At 38.5% G+C, this 19721-nt stretch overlaps 1 protein-coding gene, 1 long non-coding RNA gene and 1 other non-coding gene across 5 annotated transcripts in view; 2 read left to right on the top strand and 1 right to left on the bottom strand.

Moving 5' to 3' along the window:
- LOC110076152 (BEN domain-containing protein 5) overlaps positions 1-19721 on the bottom strand; it is a 1026237-nt gene that overhangs the window by 836446 nt on the left and 170070 nt on the right. The gene's annotated exons all lie outside the window — the stretch shown is intronic.
- LOC140706633 (uncharacterized) overlaps positions 1-19721 on the top strand; it is an 82719-nt gene that overhangs the window by 39270 nt on the left and 23728 nt on the right. The window contains exon 2 of the long non-coding RNA XR_012086395.2: positions 10598-10722. This is a non-coding gene — a long non-coding RNA (uncharacterized LOC140706633). The remainder of the gene's footprint in view (positions 1-10597; positions 10723-19721) is intronic.
- On the top strand, positions 5461-5624 carry LOC140707106 (U1 spliceosomal RNA). Its single transcript, XR_012087093.2, has one exon. It is a non-coding gene; the product is annotated as a U1 spliceosomal RNA (small nuclear RNA).

The following is a 19721-nucleotide window of genomic DNA, read 5'->3' on the forward strand; positions in this document are numbered from 1 at the left end:
TATTATTATTATTATTATTATTATTATTATTATTATTATTATTATTAAAAACACCAGGGGCTGTCAAAATTATAAAAACATTGACTGGTATTATATTACATATACAAGTTTTAACTAAAAACCTAAGTATCTATTAAATATTGGCGCAGTATGTATGCTGTTCCTAATATTCCTTCTTTTTTGTAGCTCTGATGGTGCTGTGATTTCTGAGATCTGCAGCTGCTTATAGTACTGTGTGAAGTTTCTTGATATTGTTCGCAAAACGCCAATGAATATGGGGACCACTGAAGTGTGTTTCTTACACAGGCGAGATGTTTCCATTGCCAGCTCTCTGTACTTTGTTAGTTTTTCCAATTCTTTATCTTCAACTCTGACATCCCCTGGAATTGCAATGTCAATAACCAGACATTTCCTCATTCTATTACAACTGTGTCTGGTGTGTTATGTTCAAAGTGTCTATCAATTTGGATCTGGAAATCCCACAAAATCTTGACTTCTTCATTTTCTGACACCTTCTCTACCTGATGTTCCCATAGGTTTTTGGAGGCTAGCAAGTTATATATATACATTTTTGCACAATGACCAGTGCACTAATTTTGCCACTCTATCATGTCTAACTTTGTAATCTGTTTGTGCAGTCTTTGGACATTCTCAGATGTGGTGTGACACAGTTTCATCTTTTTCTTGGCAGAGTCAACATTTGCTGTTAGCACTAACTCCTTGGATCTTAGTTTTCATCATGTTTGTTGGAGTGCTTGTTCTTGTGCAGCAAAAATCAAGCCTTTGGTTTCTTTCTTAAGGGTCCCCAGTTTGAGCCATGCCCATATTGAATTATGATCATGTTTTCCATCAATATTTCTCAGGTGTTGTCCATGTAGTGGTTTATTTTTCCAGCTGTTCAATTTCTTTTCAAATTGTTGTTTCTCATATTGTTTCCGTTGTTTTCAAAATGATCTCCATTTTCACTGCTTTTGTAATTTTTTCTCTGCTTGTACTGTTATAATCATTTAGGCTTCTTTTTTCTTCTACTACCTGCTGTGTTTCCAGTAATCCATGGCCTCCGATTTTTATGGTAAATATAATCTATTCAAATCAGTTATTTGACATAGTGCGTGACGCATGCTAACTGGTTTCACTGTTTTTCAATTCAATTGTTCTAGTTCGTTTTGAGTCCAATCTATTATTCCAGTTGGGTATCTAATCACTGGAACGGCCCATGTGTTTATGGCTTTGACTGTATTTGCGCCATTTAATTTTTATTTTAAGATTTTCTGAAATCTTTTGATATATTTCCTTTCTATCAGTTTTTTAACTTTTGTGTGTACAATGTTGTCTGCTTCTAATATTCCAAGGTATTTATAATTTTCATCACATGAGGGTGATTTTATAATACTGCCATTTTTTAATTCTATTCCATCTAATTTTTGGATCTTGCCATGATGTATAAACAGAGCTGCACATTTGTCAATTCCAAATTTCATTTGGATATCTCCACTGAATATTTGCATTGTGTTTAGCAGTGATCCTACCTCTTTGGAACTTTTTGCATATAGTTTTAGGTCATCCATGTACAGTGGTGCCTCGTATAACGAGTGCACCGTTGAACGATGAATCCGCATTGCGATGCGGATTTCCCCATCGCTAATGCGAGGGCATGCTCGCATTACGATGGGGGAACAGCTGTTCAGCAGTTCCAAAATGGCCGCTGGAACACAAAAAATGGGTGCCGGTACACCCAAGATGGCCGCCGGGACTCTCAAAATGGCCGCCAGTACAACCAAGATGGCCGCCAGAACACAAAAATTGGCCGCTGGTACACCCGAGATGGCTGCCGGAACACAAAAAATGTGCGCCGGTACACCCAAAATGGCCGCTGGGATGCTCAAAATGGCTGCCAGTACACCCAAGATGGCTGCCAGAACAAGGTAAAACATCGGAGAACGGTGAGTTTTGGGCCCATTTGGAATGCATTAAACTTTGTTTAATGAGTTCCAATGGGTTTTTTGGATCCGTTTTACAATGTTTTCCCATAGCGAAGGTTAATCTGGAATGGATTAACCTCGCTATGCGGGGCACCACTGTATAACAGATTATTGATTTTTCCAGCTTGATCTGGAATATGGTAGCCTAATCCAGTTTTATTTAAAATTATTGACATGGGGATTAGTGAGATGTTAAACAACAGTGGTGACAAAGAATCCCCCTGAAATATTCCTCTTTTAATGTTAACTTCCCCAATTTATTCACCATGGGCCATTAACACAGTTTTACATTTTTCCATGTTTTTCTTGAGAAACTTCTGAATGTTTTTACTAATCCCAAACCTTTTTAGTGAGGTGTTAATTCAGCTGTATGGCAATCAGTCAAATGCCTTTTTATATACCCAGGCCATGTTAAGGTCTGTTTTTCATCTTTTTGCATTCTTCAGGATCATTTTATCAACAAGCAGCTGATCTTTTGTGCATCTTGACTTTTTAAAGTTCCCTTTCTGTTCAGTTGGATATGAGAAGTTTTCAGTTAAGTATTTTTATATAGTTCTTCCAAGCACTCATGTGAGGGGCTTAAACATGTTGTTGTTGCTGTTGTTGTTGTTGTTGTTGCTGCTGCTGCTGCTGCTGCTGCTGCTGTTGTTAATGTGTGGATCATTGACACTGCAGTTCCAGGGGATGCCAGAGTTGAGAATAAAGAATTAGAAAAACTAACAAAGTACAGAGACCTGGCAATGGAAACATCTCGCTTGTGAATGAAACACACTTCAGTGGTCATCGGGGCTTTGGGAACAATATCAAGAAATTTCACACAGTATTATAAGCAGTTGCAGATCTCAGAAATCACACCATCAGAGCTACAAAAAAGGGGGATATTAGGAACAGCATACTACATACTGCTCCAATATTTAAGAGATTTTTGTTACAACTTGTATCTGTTATATATTACTAGTCAATGTTTTTATCATTTTGACTGTGTCTAGTGTTTTATCGTCATCGTCGTCTTTAATTATTCGTGGAGAAACTGAAACTACAAGCACACAGAATAATTAATATGATACACCTATACAAAACATTACATGAAAATGAATGCTAGAAAAAATGAAATATACTTTTTACAAAATTGTACCTCACTAAACACAAGGGCAGAAAAAAAAGGAACATGATATTCATATAATTATAATTAATGAGAAGGCTGGTGCTGCATTTCACTTACAAGTCTTGTTAGATCAGGCTTAATTGCCGAAACCTATATTCTGAGTTCTGACGCCATATTTTTCAAACAGTTTCTATACTTATTTTTAAAATAAAGAAGAGCAGAGAATGATTTCTCACACAAGTACAGTGGTGCCTCGCATAGCGAGGTTAATCCGTTCCGGATTAACCTTCGCTATAGCGAAACATCGCTAAACGGAATTAAAAAAGCCATAGAAACGCATTGAACTTCGTTCAATGCGTTCCTATGGCTTGAAAACTCACCGTTCAGCGATGTTTCTTCATAGCACCGCCATTTTCGCGCCCTCGTTAAGCGAGGGCAGGGCGCGAAAATGCGGCGCGGACCTTCCGGTGGCCATTTTGGAACCGCCGATCAGCTGTTCTCCCCGGCTTCGTTATGCGAAGATCGCTAAGCGAATCGCTTAGCGATCTTCACAAAGCGAAAAAACCCCATAGGGGCCATCGCTGAGCGAATGCTCCAGCGATGGCCCAGAGTGCCTCGTTAAGCGATTTCATCGCTCAGCGAGGCACTCATTAAGCGAGGCACCACTGTATGTTTTTACAAAAGACATCAATAGTTCCATAGCCCTCTTTGATAGTTCCAGAAACTCTTGCTTGTAGATGAGACCAGAAATTTGGAATGGACTGTTCCTTGAACTTTAATTTCAGAGCACCATCCATGCATACTTCTATGACCTTGTCTTCCTCTGCTGCTGTGACCCCCCTCTAGTTCATACATATTAACTGAAAATGGACCCCTAACCCAGTTATTGCTTGCACCAGAAACAGGAAAATATTCACAGAAAGTGTGCTGCAAATCTTCCAAATTTTGTGTGATAAGTGATGTGTCCTCCTCAGACAGCTCTTTGTCAGTGGAAAGTGGAACCAAGAAAATGTGTGAGATTTGAAAATGTCTCATACTTTTGGTTCAATAGGTGATGATAGCACAATTCCAACTTTTTGATCACTGCATTGATCTTGTCTACAACTTGAAAACTGTAACCTTTTCTTCTTGAAGATTTAAATTGGGCATATTTAAATGGATGAAGATATCTGACAGATATGCTAATTTGACTAACCAGGAAAAATCTGTCAAACAATCGCTGAGGGGAAATTGCTTCTCCATGAGGAATAATCTTAGCTCTTCTCTCAATTCCCAAAAACAAGACAAAACTTTATCTCATGATAGCCAACAAACTTCACAGTGTAGCAAAAGTTGGTGGTGTTCACTGTCCATATCTTTAAAAAGCTGTTCAAAAAATCTTGAATTCAGTCATTTGCTTTTTTATAAAACTGGCAATTTTGACGAATTCATTTAAGGTCCACTTTAGTATTTTGCTTGCTTGCTTGCTTGTATGTGTGCAGCAATGCTATCTAGTCACCAATAGTATGATTTCCTTAATCTGTGCTACAAGTCCAGTAAGCTTTCCACACATTGCTCATGCTCTGTCTGTGCAAATTCGAACACATTTCAACCAATACATGACAAGAGATGTTACAAACTTGTTTAAGCAGTTAAATACTTCTTCAGCTGTAGTGCATACCAACAAGGAAATGAACAGTATGTCTTCAAAAACATTTCTCTCCTGCTCATATCTAATGTGGCACAGTAAGGTCACTTTCTTATGTCTGTGCTTTTATCCAACTGCAGTGCAAAGTAGGGGAACATGTGATTTTTTTTCCTACTAATTGTTCCTTGATATAGGCTGACAAATTGTCAATTTGCTTCTTAACTGTGTCATTTGACAAAGGTACTAAGGAAAGGTCTTTGGCAGCTTTCTCATTGATCAATGCAGAAGCCATTATTTTTGCAGCAGGTAATCTAAGTTCTTCAGCTACATTTGTGGTTTTTCGGGTTTTGCTATTAGTTGAGAAACTTCAAATGAGGGCCTAACTGCATTTTCATTTTTACAACCATTTGTAGCCTTTTTTAACCATTTTCTTACTCTCCCAAAGCTCATGCTCCTTATTTTTGAAAAAAATAAATAAATGCTCTTTGTAGCATGTTCTTTGTTTAGTATTGAGATGTATTAGATTGATATATATGCTAATACCTGTGCACTAGAGGATTGTGGGAGGAACACCTAGCCCCTGATGGGGGTCCCGCAGGGCACCCCAAAACACTGAGGAGCTCTCTTGGCCTCTGGCAGGACTGGGGCTGTGCAGCCCTGTTCTGAGCGGGAAGTGCAGCCAGGGGGTCACCATGCCTTTGGGGAGCCGGGCACAGAACGGGGTAGGAGGTGCAAGGGCCACTCCAACTCATACCTTGTAGTGGGAATACCGTGGTCATGAAAGTGCTTTTCCCAGGGTGAGGCTCATCCATTGCACTTCAGGTGTGCTGATCCCTGTGATTTCCCCAAATGTGGGGAACTGATCTGAATAATTTGTGGTAATGGAGGACTGCATTTGTGCTTTCCCTGGTCTTTCTAGAATCCTTTTAATCTCTTTCCCCCTCATCAGGACCTATTGCAAAGGCAGCAAGTCCTGGTGATGTATTGGATTCTCCCTCTTTTTCTCCCCAGTGGCAAAGGATCAGGGCAAAAGGAGTCACCATGATCAGGAGCCAGAGGGCTGCTTTGACTCCTTTCACCCTCTTTCTTTGCTGCTGGAGAGAGAAAGAGGGGGAAGGCCATCTGAGACCCACTGCATTTCCAAAGGTAGTACAGGTGAGGGGATTGCTTTTCCCCAATATGGTAGATTTCAATGTATTCCTATGGAGAACTGCATTTTGCAAGATGATGTTTTCTATGGATGATTTTCACAAGACAGTGATTTCCCCCCCTCATTGGAACGCATTAAATAGATTTCAATGTGTTCCTATGGGGAACCGCGTTTCGCAAGACGATGTTTTTGCAAGACAGCGATTTCCGCGGAACGAATTAAAATCATCTTGTGAGGCACCACTGTATATTCATACATACATACATACATACATACATACATACATACATACATACATACATACATACATACATACATACATACATACATACATACATACATACATACATACACACACACACACACACACACATACATACATGTGTCATTAGTTATGCATACAGACATCAAATAATACCTCTGTATAAGTGTCATTACTCTTTGATCCTAGATTCATACAAATCTGAGAAGCTTTACATTTTATGTAATGAGTAACATTAAAAAATCAATTTCCAAGTGCTTATCACGTTAACCACTTTAAAATACTCTAATAAAATGTTTACAAGATTAATGACAGAAATAATGTAATAATCATAATTTTCATGCAGTGGTGTTTCCATAATAACAGTCATGTTTCCCCATTTTTAGAGACACCAATGCCGAACTCGACCAATATTTGGCTGGGATTAAAAGGGGGTTTTAAGGCAGTTCCCTAGTCCTTTTTAAGGCAGTTCCCTTGCTAAAAGGCAAAACTTGCAGTTAGTGTTTTGACCTATTGTTTCTGAGAAACAAGGCTTTCAGTGTAATGAGCCAACGAATGAAGCCATCTAGTTTCATAATGTAAATGTCACAATTCTGAGAACACACTTTTTCTTTTGCAAACTTCTGAGATCTGTTTGCAGAAATAAGTGTGCAAGGGTGTCTGCTATGTTTCTATGTAAATAGTGCATAGAAACCAATTAACTAACAGTTATGAAGGCTGGCTGGGGAATTATGGGAGCTATACTCCAAAAAGATTTTTTCCAAGCTCTGACATTTTGCATATCATTCCATCTTCCACTTTAGGCAGGAAGTTGAATTTGATGACCCTTATAGTTCCTTCCTGTTCTAGAATTTTAAGATAAATTTTATTTTTCCCAGGCTTCAGTAAAATAGGTTTGGCTGAGAATTCTTAATTTGACTCAAGGGTACCAAGTAAATTGTGTCACTAAGCAAATATTTGAACTTGTGTCTCCCTATAAATAAATAAATATTCCACATCCAACACTCTTAATAAATACACTGTACTGGCTCTCTCAGATGAGTGGTTACTGTAGAAATGATTTCAAGGCTAAAATATATAGGCAGAAAACTGAGCATATAAATTAAAAATAAATAAATTCTCTCTGTGAGTCACAATTCTTCATGGAGCATAAGGGGAAAGAGGCATCTTTTTCGTTTTACCAAAAAGGGTTTGAAAGTGTTCTGTGGCACATTCTTGGTCTTAAAATCAGTTCAGCAGTGATCTATCGACACCTTAAGAAGGATAGTGCAACGATGGCAAAGGTAACAAGTTTGTCATTATGAGAGATGTTCTGTATCAAGATAACTTTGCTCTGATCCTTCTCAGCTTTCTCATCTTGAAGCAGAGAGAGTTACTGTATGCCCTGCACAAAGGCACAATCCAGGCCTTGCCGCTAACTGAGGTGGGAAACAAACAGCTGATTCTCTCCCTATCTTCATGCCAGAGAGAAAAAGCAACTCTCCCCCAACACCACAGGCAGAAGCCTCTCTATTCACTTGTCCACATGCCACAGTCACTGGAGAAGGATGAGGTGAGCAGCATCAGAAGCAGGCTTTTCTCCTTTTTTTTTTTTTTAAATCCTAGTTCTGAAAGGTTCTGGGACATGATGGGAAGGTTATTCCCAAAAATAGTCTAAAATCATGGTGATTTCTCTGAATATGCTGCACAATATGGCTGAAAATATACTGTACTTTGGAGCCAGAGGTTAGGAGAAAAAAGAGCCATCTAATATATCATTTGTCCATTCTTTCTCTGGTGGTGGCAACATGTGGGGAAGGTGGTAGAGATGCTGCAGCCTCCAGTAGAAGGTGCCCTTTTTTCTGACATAAAGATGGCCTTCCCCCTCTTTCTCTCTCCAGCAGGAAGACAAGGAGTGACATACTTGCCCTCTCCACAGGATTCTTCCATTTGAGGCCACCAACTCAGCATGCCTAATGGTAGGGCTAGCCCTGCATTTAAAGCTCTAGTCATATGAAAAATTAATGAAACTCAAGAATAGTTGTGCCACTTAAGAAAACACATACGCCCATAATCTAAAGTTTCAAAATAAATGCATTATTAATGTTATTTGTTTAAATTGTGGTTTATACATTGTCTGGTGTACACGGGACAAACCTCTCTCTGGATATGTTTTAAATCAAAGCATTTCTGCAGCACCTTCACCAATTTAACTCCTACACATTCTATTCTTAGCACTTTCATTTTCAAGTCATCCTGTGCTATAAAAAGCAGGCAATGTTTCCATGTAAAACACAGCTCTACTGAAACAAAGGCTAAATGTGGCATAGTGTGACACAATGCATCGATCCACACAATTAAATATCTCTATTATCTTTTATTTATATAAAATCCAATTCATTTGATTTTCTTTCCCAGGTCTGTACTTAGCTTCTAAATATTCTAATTATAATTTGAGCTTTGATGAGTGAAAAAGCCCCAGTAGGCTATTGGTGCCTGCTTATCACATCACTAATTCTCATTTGTGCACTTCTAAAACCCTGTTTGAATATGCATTTCGTATTTTTTTAAGAAGAATAGCAGCTATAATTAGACCTTTTTTCAAAATTAGTGTCATGAAAGAATAATAAAATGAAATCACGAATACAGAAAGATGAAGTTAAGGACTTACTGGTATACTAGAAAAATACTGTTAGTGAAAAGTTTGATTCATCAGCACTGTAGACTATTGTCAATGAGTGTGCTCTTCAAGTACAGGTACAAACTCATGCTTTCCAGATACATGTACAAATTCAGGCACCTTCTCGCAGTGCATACACATAAAGCACCTTTCAACTTGGGTGCTGGTATAACAAGGCAGATTGGCCCCAAGAACTCAAACTGACACCGAGCTATCTGTACAAGAGAAATGTAATAAGAACATACTGTACAATAATCAATGTAATCAGAAATAGTTTCATTGGGAAACAGCAAATGTTACTGCAGAGCTTATAATAGGCAGCCATTAGAACCTAAATGTCAATGAGTTAATTACACACTTAAACAACACAGTACAGTACAGTTACACAAACCAGCCTTTGCTCACACTGCTCTATGTAATCTGAGTCCAAGACTATCTGAAGGACTTCAGTCTCTCATAATATTCTGCTCAGAGCTTTGACATTTCTATGGAGGCCTTTCAGTCAACCCTACTACAGTGGTGCCCCGCTTGACGATTACCCGATCCACGATGCATCTAGTTTACGATGAGGTTTTTGCGATCGCAAAATGATGTTTAGATGGGGAAAATTCGCTTTACGATGATCAGTTCCCTACTTCAGGAACCAATTCTTCGCTAAACAACTATTTTAAAACAGCTGATTGGTGGCTCTCAAAATAGCCGCCCACTGTGCAAAATGGCTCCCCACTGTGTTTAGGACAGATTCCTCCCTTAACAGGCACTGGAAAATGGCCGCCCTATGGAGGATCTTTGCTGCACAATGAGGTATTTTGCCCATTGGAATGCATTGAACTGGTTTTCAATGCATTTCAATGGGTTTTTTACTTTCGCTTGATGACGATTTCATTCTACAGCGATTTTGCTGGAACGGACTATTGTCATCAAGCAAGGCACCACTGTACCTTCAGAGATCAAGGGAAGCTTGGATGAGCCTCTCCTTGTTGCGCTTCTGCTATTGGACAAATCTTTTATTACTATTATTCAGGCAAGATTTTGGCAACTGTGGATGGGCTTATTACCAACTGGGTGCTGAATTATTTTTAGTGATCCATTTTTAAATTGAGTTTTCATTACTTTAGATTGTGCAATTAATTTAATTCTGTTTTAGTATATGATTTTTCTTTGTTTTAACTGTATTCATTAAAGACAGGAAACACAGGAAACACAGTTGCTTCAAGAGTGGAGGCTATGAGATTTCTAAAATCTGGACCATGATTATGGGGCCTGTATGGTAAGCACTTTGGAGATCGCTTATTCATAGGATCATTATAAGTTGGAGGCAGCTTGATGGCATGTAACATTAACAACAACAGTAAGCTGGAGTTTAGTTTCAGAAAGTTATAGGGCTTACAACTTAGCAAATATGGGGTTCTACTGCTTCTGTGGGGATGAGTAAATGAAAAAGAGGCTTATAGGGTGTTTCCCCATGAGAATGACTCTTTCTGTTGAATGATCCACTAGATCACTAGAATGTACCTTACCCTTAGTGGCTAGTAACTAGAATTCTATGTATCAATGCTTATTCTGTGCACATATTGATCTTCTTCACTGACAATTCAAGCCTTTCCCAATTGCCTTTAGCTATGCTGCTTTCAGACTTCTGTCTTCTGGGATGAGCTCATTGTGACCATATCTCCTTGCGTTAGAAAGTCTCGATATTTGATTGTGCATTTACTGTAATTATTGAAAATAACTGAGTTTACTTCTGCTGGCATTCAAGTCATGGACACAGAAGAAGGAAGGTGACTTTCACAAATTTTCTCTCCCTTGCAGCTTCTTCTACTCTTTCTACTTTGGAGGAGTGGAGACCTTCTAGAAGAGTGCAGAAGAGCTGCAGTGAGAGGGTATTTTTTAAAGCGTCCCCTCCTTCTTCAAGAAGAATCATTGAATGGATGGAGGTAGATAACAAAAAAAAAGTCTTAAATATTATTTTACTGGATCTGTGCTTTGAGATATTGATTAAGTTCAAGATTAAAAAAGCAAATAATGGTTACAGTTATGTAATCTTTACATTTTCTCCAAATATAATTTGACTGAGATATTTATCATGCTATACTACTTTCCCCAGTCCCCAAGCAAGACAAACATTGTAAACTACAACTAAACTGGTATAGTTCATTGAGTTCAGACAGCTGGGATCATCCAGGGCATGTGTAGTTGATGGGATTATATGCCTTGCCACATGTGCAGCATTGGACAAACTGTCTAGTTCCAGGATGCCACCAGAAGAAAGCTCTCAGAAATCACTCCTGAGTGCTTTACATCCAGGAAACCTTTAAGTCAGAATCAGTGTGACAGCACATAATTATAACTAACAGTGTTAAAATAGTTACTATGCATCAGATAGTATAAGATATTTTAAAAAAACCCTGATGATTAAACAACAAAATTCTGTGTTTCCTGTGATTTCATACATTGACCTCTTTGAGCCTAAGAAAGATATACATTTTCATTACATAATTTATTGAAAAAGTAACTATTTTTAAATAATTTAGAAAAAATATATTTCATGTTTTCAAGTATTTTGTTTTGTATATTTGAGGATGCAAATATAAATGCAAAAGGAAAGATAAAAACTGAAAAATCAGTTTGTTTTTGCATATGTATAATGTTTTAAAGCATAGAGATTTATTGTTTTCCAAAAGGGAAAATCTCCAGATCATTTTTCAAAGGTCGCATTTCCTGCTATAGTAACCATTACAACAAAGCACTATAAGTAAAGATATGCTTTGAAAAAATTATAGCTTCATTTCTATTTCCATGTCAAATGTAAACATGAAGAAAGTGACCTTGAATTTAAAAACATAAAAAGGCAATGTCAGAATTGATAGGGCCTACCATTAGTATTTCATTCTGACAGGTAGGAAATAGGCATGTCAGCACTGAATGTTACAGACTGAGCTGCGGTCCCAATCACAGTAAAAGTGGTAAATTTCATCCTCCCAAAGTAATTTTCATCTGAAAAAATAGTGCTTAAATATTACAACTGAAATGTCCAGAGAGTATAACTTTTCCATTGGAACTGAAAGACAAACAAATAGAAGTGATATCTATAGTTTTTATGTTGTATACCAGAAAAAAAGTTTGTTTCAAAATGAATGCTGTTGAAACTCTTATAACTAACATTTCCTTAGAAATAAATAACAATCCTTGCCTGCTGTGACGATTCCATACTGTACGCATCATGTATACAGGTACATATTAGTATGCATGGTGAATGACTTGGTTCTGATAAGCACTGATAAACTGGATGCCTGCCAGAAGAGTCTGTTAAAAATAACATGGCAAGGGGGTGGTGGTGGAATGGAAGTGTGTCCTGATTGGTTGACGTGCTGTTTATCAGTAGTGACACTAATATATCTCAAAGTGTGTATGAGAGAGAAAGCAATTTTAGCTAAATCTGAGTTTGAGTTAGAGACAGAAAGAACTAAGATGGGAGTTCAGTTCTGAGGCTATTTGAGTCAGAATCTGAGATAGACTGGAAATAAATAGTATTGGGGAAAAGTAAAAATTGTGAGGTATTTAGTTAAGACCTGTACAGAGGGGTGTATTCATTCATTCATTCATTCATTCATTCATTCATTCATTCATTCATTCGTTCATTCGTTCATTCATTCATTCATTCATTTAAGATATTTTATCCCGCCTTTCTCCTTAAAAAGAACCCAAGGCTGCTTGCATCATTAAAAAGACAATATTTAAAAACTGAAAATAGTAGGTATACAAATATTTAAAAAGAATTAAACAAGTATTACATTAAAAACAGTAATAAATTTAAAACTAAAAGACATTTAAAACAACAGAGCACAACAATCCATTAAAAACCCGTCTCAGACGACCAGTTATTAAGGGAAAGGCTTCCTTTTTCATCAAGAAGATGGGAATATAATGTGTTTTTGGTTGTTGTGGGTTTTTCGGGCTCTTTGGCCATGTTCTGAAAGTTGTTCTTCCTAACGTTTCACCAGTCGCACTCTGTCCTCTGAAGATGCTGGCCACAGAGACTGGTGAAACGATAGGAAGAACAACTTTCAGAACATGGCCAAAGAGCCCGAAAAACCCACAACAACCATTAGATCCCGGCTGTGAAAGCCTTCATGAATACATAATGTGTTTTTGTTGCAACTTGTATAAAAGGAAACATCCAGAGAGTGAGAGCAAGAGAGAGCTCTGTGTAAACTATTAAAAAGAGAGTATAGTAAAACAAATTTCAGAAGTACAAACACTTTTTAAAAATTATTTTTTGTTTAAAAACCCAGTTTTTTATTTTTGAAAATAGCAACCACAAGATATTATTCCACACTGAACACTGGCCAGCGCTGGGACACCCAGTCAAAGGTGTGCCAAGAAAATAACATAAGCTGTGTTTGTTTCAGCAAAAGTGTTCTTTTTAAGGTGCTATTACATCAATTTGATTCAGTCTCTTTTGTGTCTGCATTTTGTTAAGCGACAACCACAAAGAGTCTGGATTAGCCCATAAATTAGATGCAGTTCATCCTTTTCCTTCGATAGGCACCCTCCTGACAATCCTTGGCTTTCCTTTTATGGTCTGCAACCAAGTGGGTGGGACAGTTTAAAGGGTGGCACAGAAGTGGGGAAACAGGGGCAGTTTTCCAAAGTTCTCCATACATATACAAAACACGAATACCATGGAAACACTGTAGGTTGCTATAGATCACTGGAGTTGGCTTTGATATTCTTTAAATTTTAAAGTCACTCTTTTTCTCTCTTTTGTCTGTGTAGAGGTAATCTAGCACTAAATTAATGTAGCTATGTACTTTGTTTAAACAAATAAACAATAAATACTTTTGGGTTATTAGGGAGAAAGATTGTGGTGGTATGTGTTCCTGCTGTTTCAAATCATCATGCTCCAATTCACTATGCCATGAAAACAAAAGTCACACACCTCATCCTTTTGCAGAACAAAGCAAACAATCACAAACATCATTTGAATCACTGTGTTAGAAAAAAATAGGCAGACCTCAGCAGAAGGGTGGGAAGAAGGGTCAATTGTTCATATTCATCTGTGCCAATTCTGGAACAAATTGCAAAGTATTTTCCAGTGTAGCCATACACTCAACTGAAAATAACACTATGAAATACAGTTGTCTTTAGAAAGTAACATTTAGAAAAACAATGCTAATGGCAGGAAGAATTTGTGTTTATGTTCTTTTGCAATATATGTCATATGATGTACTGGGACTCCTGCTAAGGTATTAGTTGCTGCACTATGAAAACCATACAGGTGACACGCTCTTGGGAGAGTTTGACTGTTACAATCCTCTGTGCCCCATCTCACATCATTCCAGATGGTTACTCAATTGTCAAGAGCAGCTTTTTAGAGCTTCAGTGGAGGAGAGGCCCAAAAAGCTCCATTCATACCCACCTCTAGATTCAACTTTACTCAATAGACATTGCAACGATTGCCCCATGTCACTCCTGTCACTCATATTCAGGATCACATTTGCATGAGCCTATGAGAGGAGTGGAGGGGCGGAGTCAGCAGATATAAGAAGGTTTGGCAGAAGAGATGCAGAAGGAGAGATATAGAACTTCTAAAATATACTCTACCCATATGACTTTATCAATATCGTCCACCCCCCAAAAATCCTTGAGGGATCCAATCAATGTTCACAGTCTCTGAAGATTCAGATCTTTCAATGCCAGTGACAATTCTGGCATGATCCTGGTTATCATGAAATGAGAAAATAAACCTGGCTATCAATAGGTGCAGTCCTAGATGCTGTCTCCACCTCCCCTGTAAATTGCAGGATATGGGGTACTGAAGTGGCAGGACAGACAAAACAGAGCTTGGAAAAGCATTTAAGTGCTAAGCTAACTGAGGAACTCTGGCAGTTCTGGTTCAAAAATATAATTTTCCTAGGCTCTTAGGATGTGCAGGTGGTAAAAGAATCCAACATAAAATATACTCTAAATGGGTCTGAATGAGCAGTAACTTACCAGGAAACAAACCATTGGGATACATTTGTAAAGGCAGTGGGAAAAAGCAAATTCTAGGCTAGGGGTGAGGTATTAAACTGCCCATAATAAGTTATTTGGAAATTGGTTGAAAATAAGACAACCGTAATAACGCATGTATACACATCTATGAGGCAGCCACATCTGAAACTCCAAATACAGCTGTTTCATTTCAAAAAGGACATTGCAGAAGAGAAAAAGGTATAGCAAAGTGATCACTTTTAAAAAGAACACTGCTTCCTTCAGGAAAGACTAAAGCACTGTCTGGACTTTTTTAGTTTATTTATTTATTTGTCTTATTTATAGACTGCCTTTCTCCTGATAAGGGCACTCAAGGAGTCTCACAGTATCAAAAAGAATAGAACGAAAAAGACAATAAGTGTACATTAAAAAAACAAACTATAACACTGATTAAAATACACTGAAATGATTAAAAACATGTAAAACATTAAAAACTATCTTAACTGAAAAATGTCCTTCAGGGACTCAGTCATGATTGTTAAAAGCCTGCCTGAAAAGATGGGTCTTTATCTGTTGGCGGAAAGATGAAAGGGAGGGACCCAACTGAGTTTAGGGAAACATAATCTTTTGAAGCAGAGATGTTGAGAGATACTTCCATCCTCCAACAACTATGTCACTCGGACTACAATTCTGTGTTCACTTACCGAGGAATCAATCCCATTGAATTCAGTGAATTTTCCATCTGAGTAGATGTCATAAGTATTATGATGTCAGAAAAATGCAAGGCTGGAATTCAACCAAAAACTCACATAGAATATTATTCTATTCTAATTTATTTTATTGCCCTTCTTTATACATTATGAAGTCTTTATATTTTCATTTCTTTTTTTCTTGAAAAACTATACTTATTTTGAACTGTGGACACAACACATTACTACACACTAGGAAATATCCTGGCATATGTTATTGTGCCTGCCATTTGCTGGATGTCTTTTAGCAGATGGCGTTGTTACCCAGTCTGAGAGACCCCCAATTTATCCTTTTAAACTGCAAAATATGCTTGTTCTATGAAGAATTCTACATGCCCTCACTTTGAATATGGTCACAAGACAGAAGAATGCCTACTAAATCCTTTAACTTTTTACCTTATTTTACTAAAGGATTACATATCTATCCTTGTTCTGCATGAGACCTTTAATGATGTGCTTTAGAGGTCTCTAATTAAGATTCAGAGCACAAAAGTGTGCAAGAGCTGATAACCCACAAAAGTTAAGAGATCCTCATTAACATTCAAATGCTTCCTCCATTTGGACCGAGACAGTAAGACTTTTCCACCTCGGTGGCAGACACTAATGATACTTGCAAATATGACTAATGTCTTCATTGGTGAAAAATTAATGCACCACAATAATTTTTCTACCTGGGGTTAATGAACGTGTCACATGCTGAAAATGAGTTGTTTGAAAGTAAATTACTATAATCTATATTTAGAAGACCCTGCTTTTAAAAGAAAGTCTGTACTATATTTGATGTCATTTAGTTTTATCATGAGCTCTGTAATTCACCAAAAGAAGACTCTGTTGTGTTAATGTCACTATGGATACTGGAGAGAATTTTCATTTCCCTTGAACATCTATTATTCCTAGGAGAGAAGATAAAGGCTGTGCATAACTGACATAACTGTGTACATAAACAGCAAGCAAATCATCAAAGTTAAAAAACAAAACAGTAACAGAAGCACAGCCAAGTTAAAAGCTTCCTCTTTCTGGATCTTTTGGCTTACACCATAGAGTTATTTCAAAACTGTGGATATTACTGTTTCCCAAACACTTTTCCTCAGACAACAATAACAAAAACATTTACGCAGTGGATTAATCCAGACAGTGGAGTTATCTACCAAACCAAGGGGATATGATTGCACCGGGAGTTAAGTGTCTGTATTTATTTCCCTTCACAAGGCTTAGAATAGAAAACTATAAAACAATGTTTATTTAAGCAAGTCAGGAGTGATCCATATAGAAGTTTTTAAGACAACTTGAGATGGATGAAGGCTATTGGTAACCAGTGATAGACCAGACCACTTTACTGCCTTCACAAAGAGTTGGGGAGAGGACTACATTTAATGATTTGAAGTTTTCTTATACCATGCAGGTAATGAACAGGTTGCTTCATTGGGCTTCATGACAGAATGAGATCAGCTTATAAACAAATACATGTCTGGCCAACTGGATTACTTTTGTTGTCTTAAAGATCCATATGTCTTTCTGTCTACATAATATCACAGATAGGAAGCATATAGAAATGTGAATCAGGGACAGTTTTCTCTGAAAACAACAAAGGTCCTATGGCTAGGGATGCATGAGAATCTGATTCCAACAAAAAATTAAGCAGCCTTGTTTTGCTCTGCACTTCTCAAACTGTTTGCAGAATGCCCCCAATTTGTACTTTGGAATCCTTGTGGAGATTGACAGCTACAGATGTGTCTCAGAAATATGCGCATGTTAGAATGAGATACATATGAGTACAGTGGTGCCTCAACTTACAACCATAATCCATTCCAGAAGATGGACATAACTCGAAATGGTTGTAAATTGAAGCACCATTTCCCATAGAAATGCTTTAAAATGCAATTAATCCATTCCGACCGAAGAAAAATAATAATAATAACAACAACAAAATCACTGCAAGACCCATTGGAAACGCAATTAATCCCTTTCGGCTGAATGGGAAGAAAAAAGAAAAGCAATCAAGCTTGCAAGACCCATTGGAAATGCAAAGAAAACAAAGGAAAAAGCAAAGGGAGCACGTCGGAAATGCAAAGAAAACAAAAGGAGTACATCGGATATGCCCCAAAAAATGAAAAAAGCAAAGGAAGCATATTGGAAATGCAAAGAAAATAAGGGAGCACAACAGAAATGCAAAGAAAACAAAGCAAAAAGCAAAGGGAGCACATCAGAAATGCAAAGAAAACAAAGGGAGCACATTGGAAATGCAAAGAAAACAAAGCAAAAAGCAAGGGAAGCATGCAAGACCCATCGGAAATGGGGGGGGCCACAAAAAGCAACTAAACCGCCCAAGACCCATCGGAAATGGGAAAAAAACCAACAAACAAAGCCCCAAGACCCATCACATCACAGAAACATAACCCACCCAGACCAAAACCACATTGCAAAAACACCCAGAACAGTTTTTTAAAAGCAGAAAGCAGCACCATACCTCGCCAGGCAGTCCGAAGTCTCCTCCAATTGGACACTCTCTAACTTCTGGAGCGAAAGAGCTACAAAGAAGCAGCCTATTCACCACCTACAGTTAGGAATCTGAATTTCCCGCCTTCTTTCCCTGCCTTTTTGTGTTCGTAACTGGAAGCTCCAGCTGCAAGTCGAAGCAAAATTTTACGGCCAGAGCTAGTCATTACTGGAAATGGTCGTATGTCAGGACGTCCATAACTCGAGGCACCACTGTATCTTATTAGCAAGCTTATATCTATGAATCAGTATGAGTGATTAAATTTACATTAGGCAGGTTTCCCGCCAGGTGATACCAAAAATGCGGCAGAGACAACGCATATGGAACGTGTTCAGCTTCCTTTCCTGCCGTGCACAAAGGGTCCAGGACTCAGTGCAGTACAGGAGTGTGCTCAGGACACAGGCTCTATAGACCTGGATCTTGGTATATGTCATCAGCTTCTTATTAAGCCATACTCTCTTTGTGAGTCTAGAGAACATGGTAGCTGCTTTGCCAGTGTGTTTATCCAGCTCGACATCTAGGCAGAGAGTGTCAGAGATGGTTGAGCCAAGGTACACAAAGTCATGAACAACCTCCAATTCCTGTGTAGAGATGGTAATAGAGGTAGTTGAGTCCACGCCCTGGCTCATGACTTGTGTTTTCTCCTCTGAATGGGCTTCAAACCAGTCTGCCATCTTTTTGGTCTTCTTGCCAAATGTGGACAAGGTGGTGTTATAAACAGAATTCTTGAAATGTTCCCATCGTTCAGGTGCATTTGCATCAGCCGGGCCTGGAAGGGTTTCCTCAAGCCCCTGGGCAAATTCCTCCACTTTTCTTTGATTGTGAGTCTTGCTGATGTCAATACGTAGTCTTCTTTTCTTTTTTGTGTGACACAAACTCTTTGTTTGCAGTTTTACTCTAATACACACCAGGGAATGATCAGCACTCTGATAACTGTGTGTGATCGTAATACTAGGAAGGCTAGAACATCTAGTGAGGATCAAATCAAGCTGGTGCCAATGCTTTGATCTTGGATGTCTCCAGGAAACTCTGTGTTGAAGCTTTGTACACTGGTGCCCTGCTTGACGACGACCCCGTTAGACAATGAAATTGGTTTACGATGACTTTTTTGCGATCACTATAGCAATCGCAAAATGATGTTTCTATGGGGTTTTTTCGCTTTACGTTGTTTCGGTCCCTGCTTCGGGAACCATTTTTTTGCTGGACGACGATTAAAAACAACTGATTGGTGGTTCGCAAAATGGCTCCCCGCTGTTTTCCAGACCTATTTTCGCAACACAGGGATCGTAAAAGGGCTGCCCTATGGAGGATCTTCGCTGCACGAGCAGGTATTTCCCCCATTGGAGCGCATTAACCGGTTTTCAATGCATTCCAATAGTTTTTTCCCACTTGACGATGATTTCGCTTAACAGTGATTTTCCTGGAACAGATTATCGTCGTCAAGCGGGGCACCACTGTATTAAAGAACGTGTTGCTGGAGGGGGACGGAGCTACGAACAGCGAGGCAGCAAGAAAATCTGGGCTCCCCAGATTTCTGCTGCATGCCGTGAATCCAGAATCCCCCTGAGAAATTGGGGGGTGGGGGGCTAGAAGAAGCCCACCCTGGGTCGCAGGAGAGCAGAGATCTTCTGGGGGGTGGAACGCAACCACCTCTTAGATCACTCCTTTCTCCAGACAAAGGATTCCGCCGACACCATTTTTCAATGTCGTCCTA

This window comes from Pogona vitticeps, chromosome 4 (assembly GCF_051106095.1).
Source record: "Pogona vitticeps strain Pit_001003342236 chromosome 4, PviZW2.1, whole genome shotgun sequence".
Classification (NCBI taxonomy): domain Eukaryota; kingdom Metazoa; phylum Chordata; class Lepidosauria; order Squamata; family Agamidae; genus Pogona; species Pogona vitticeps.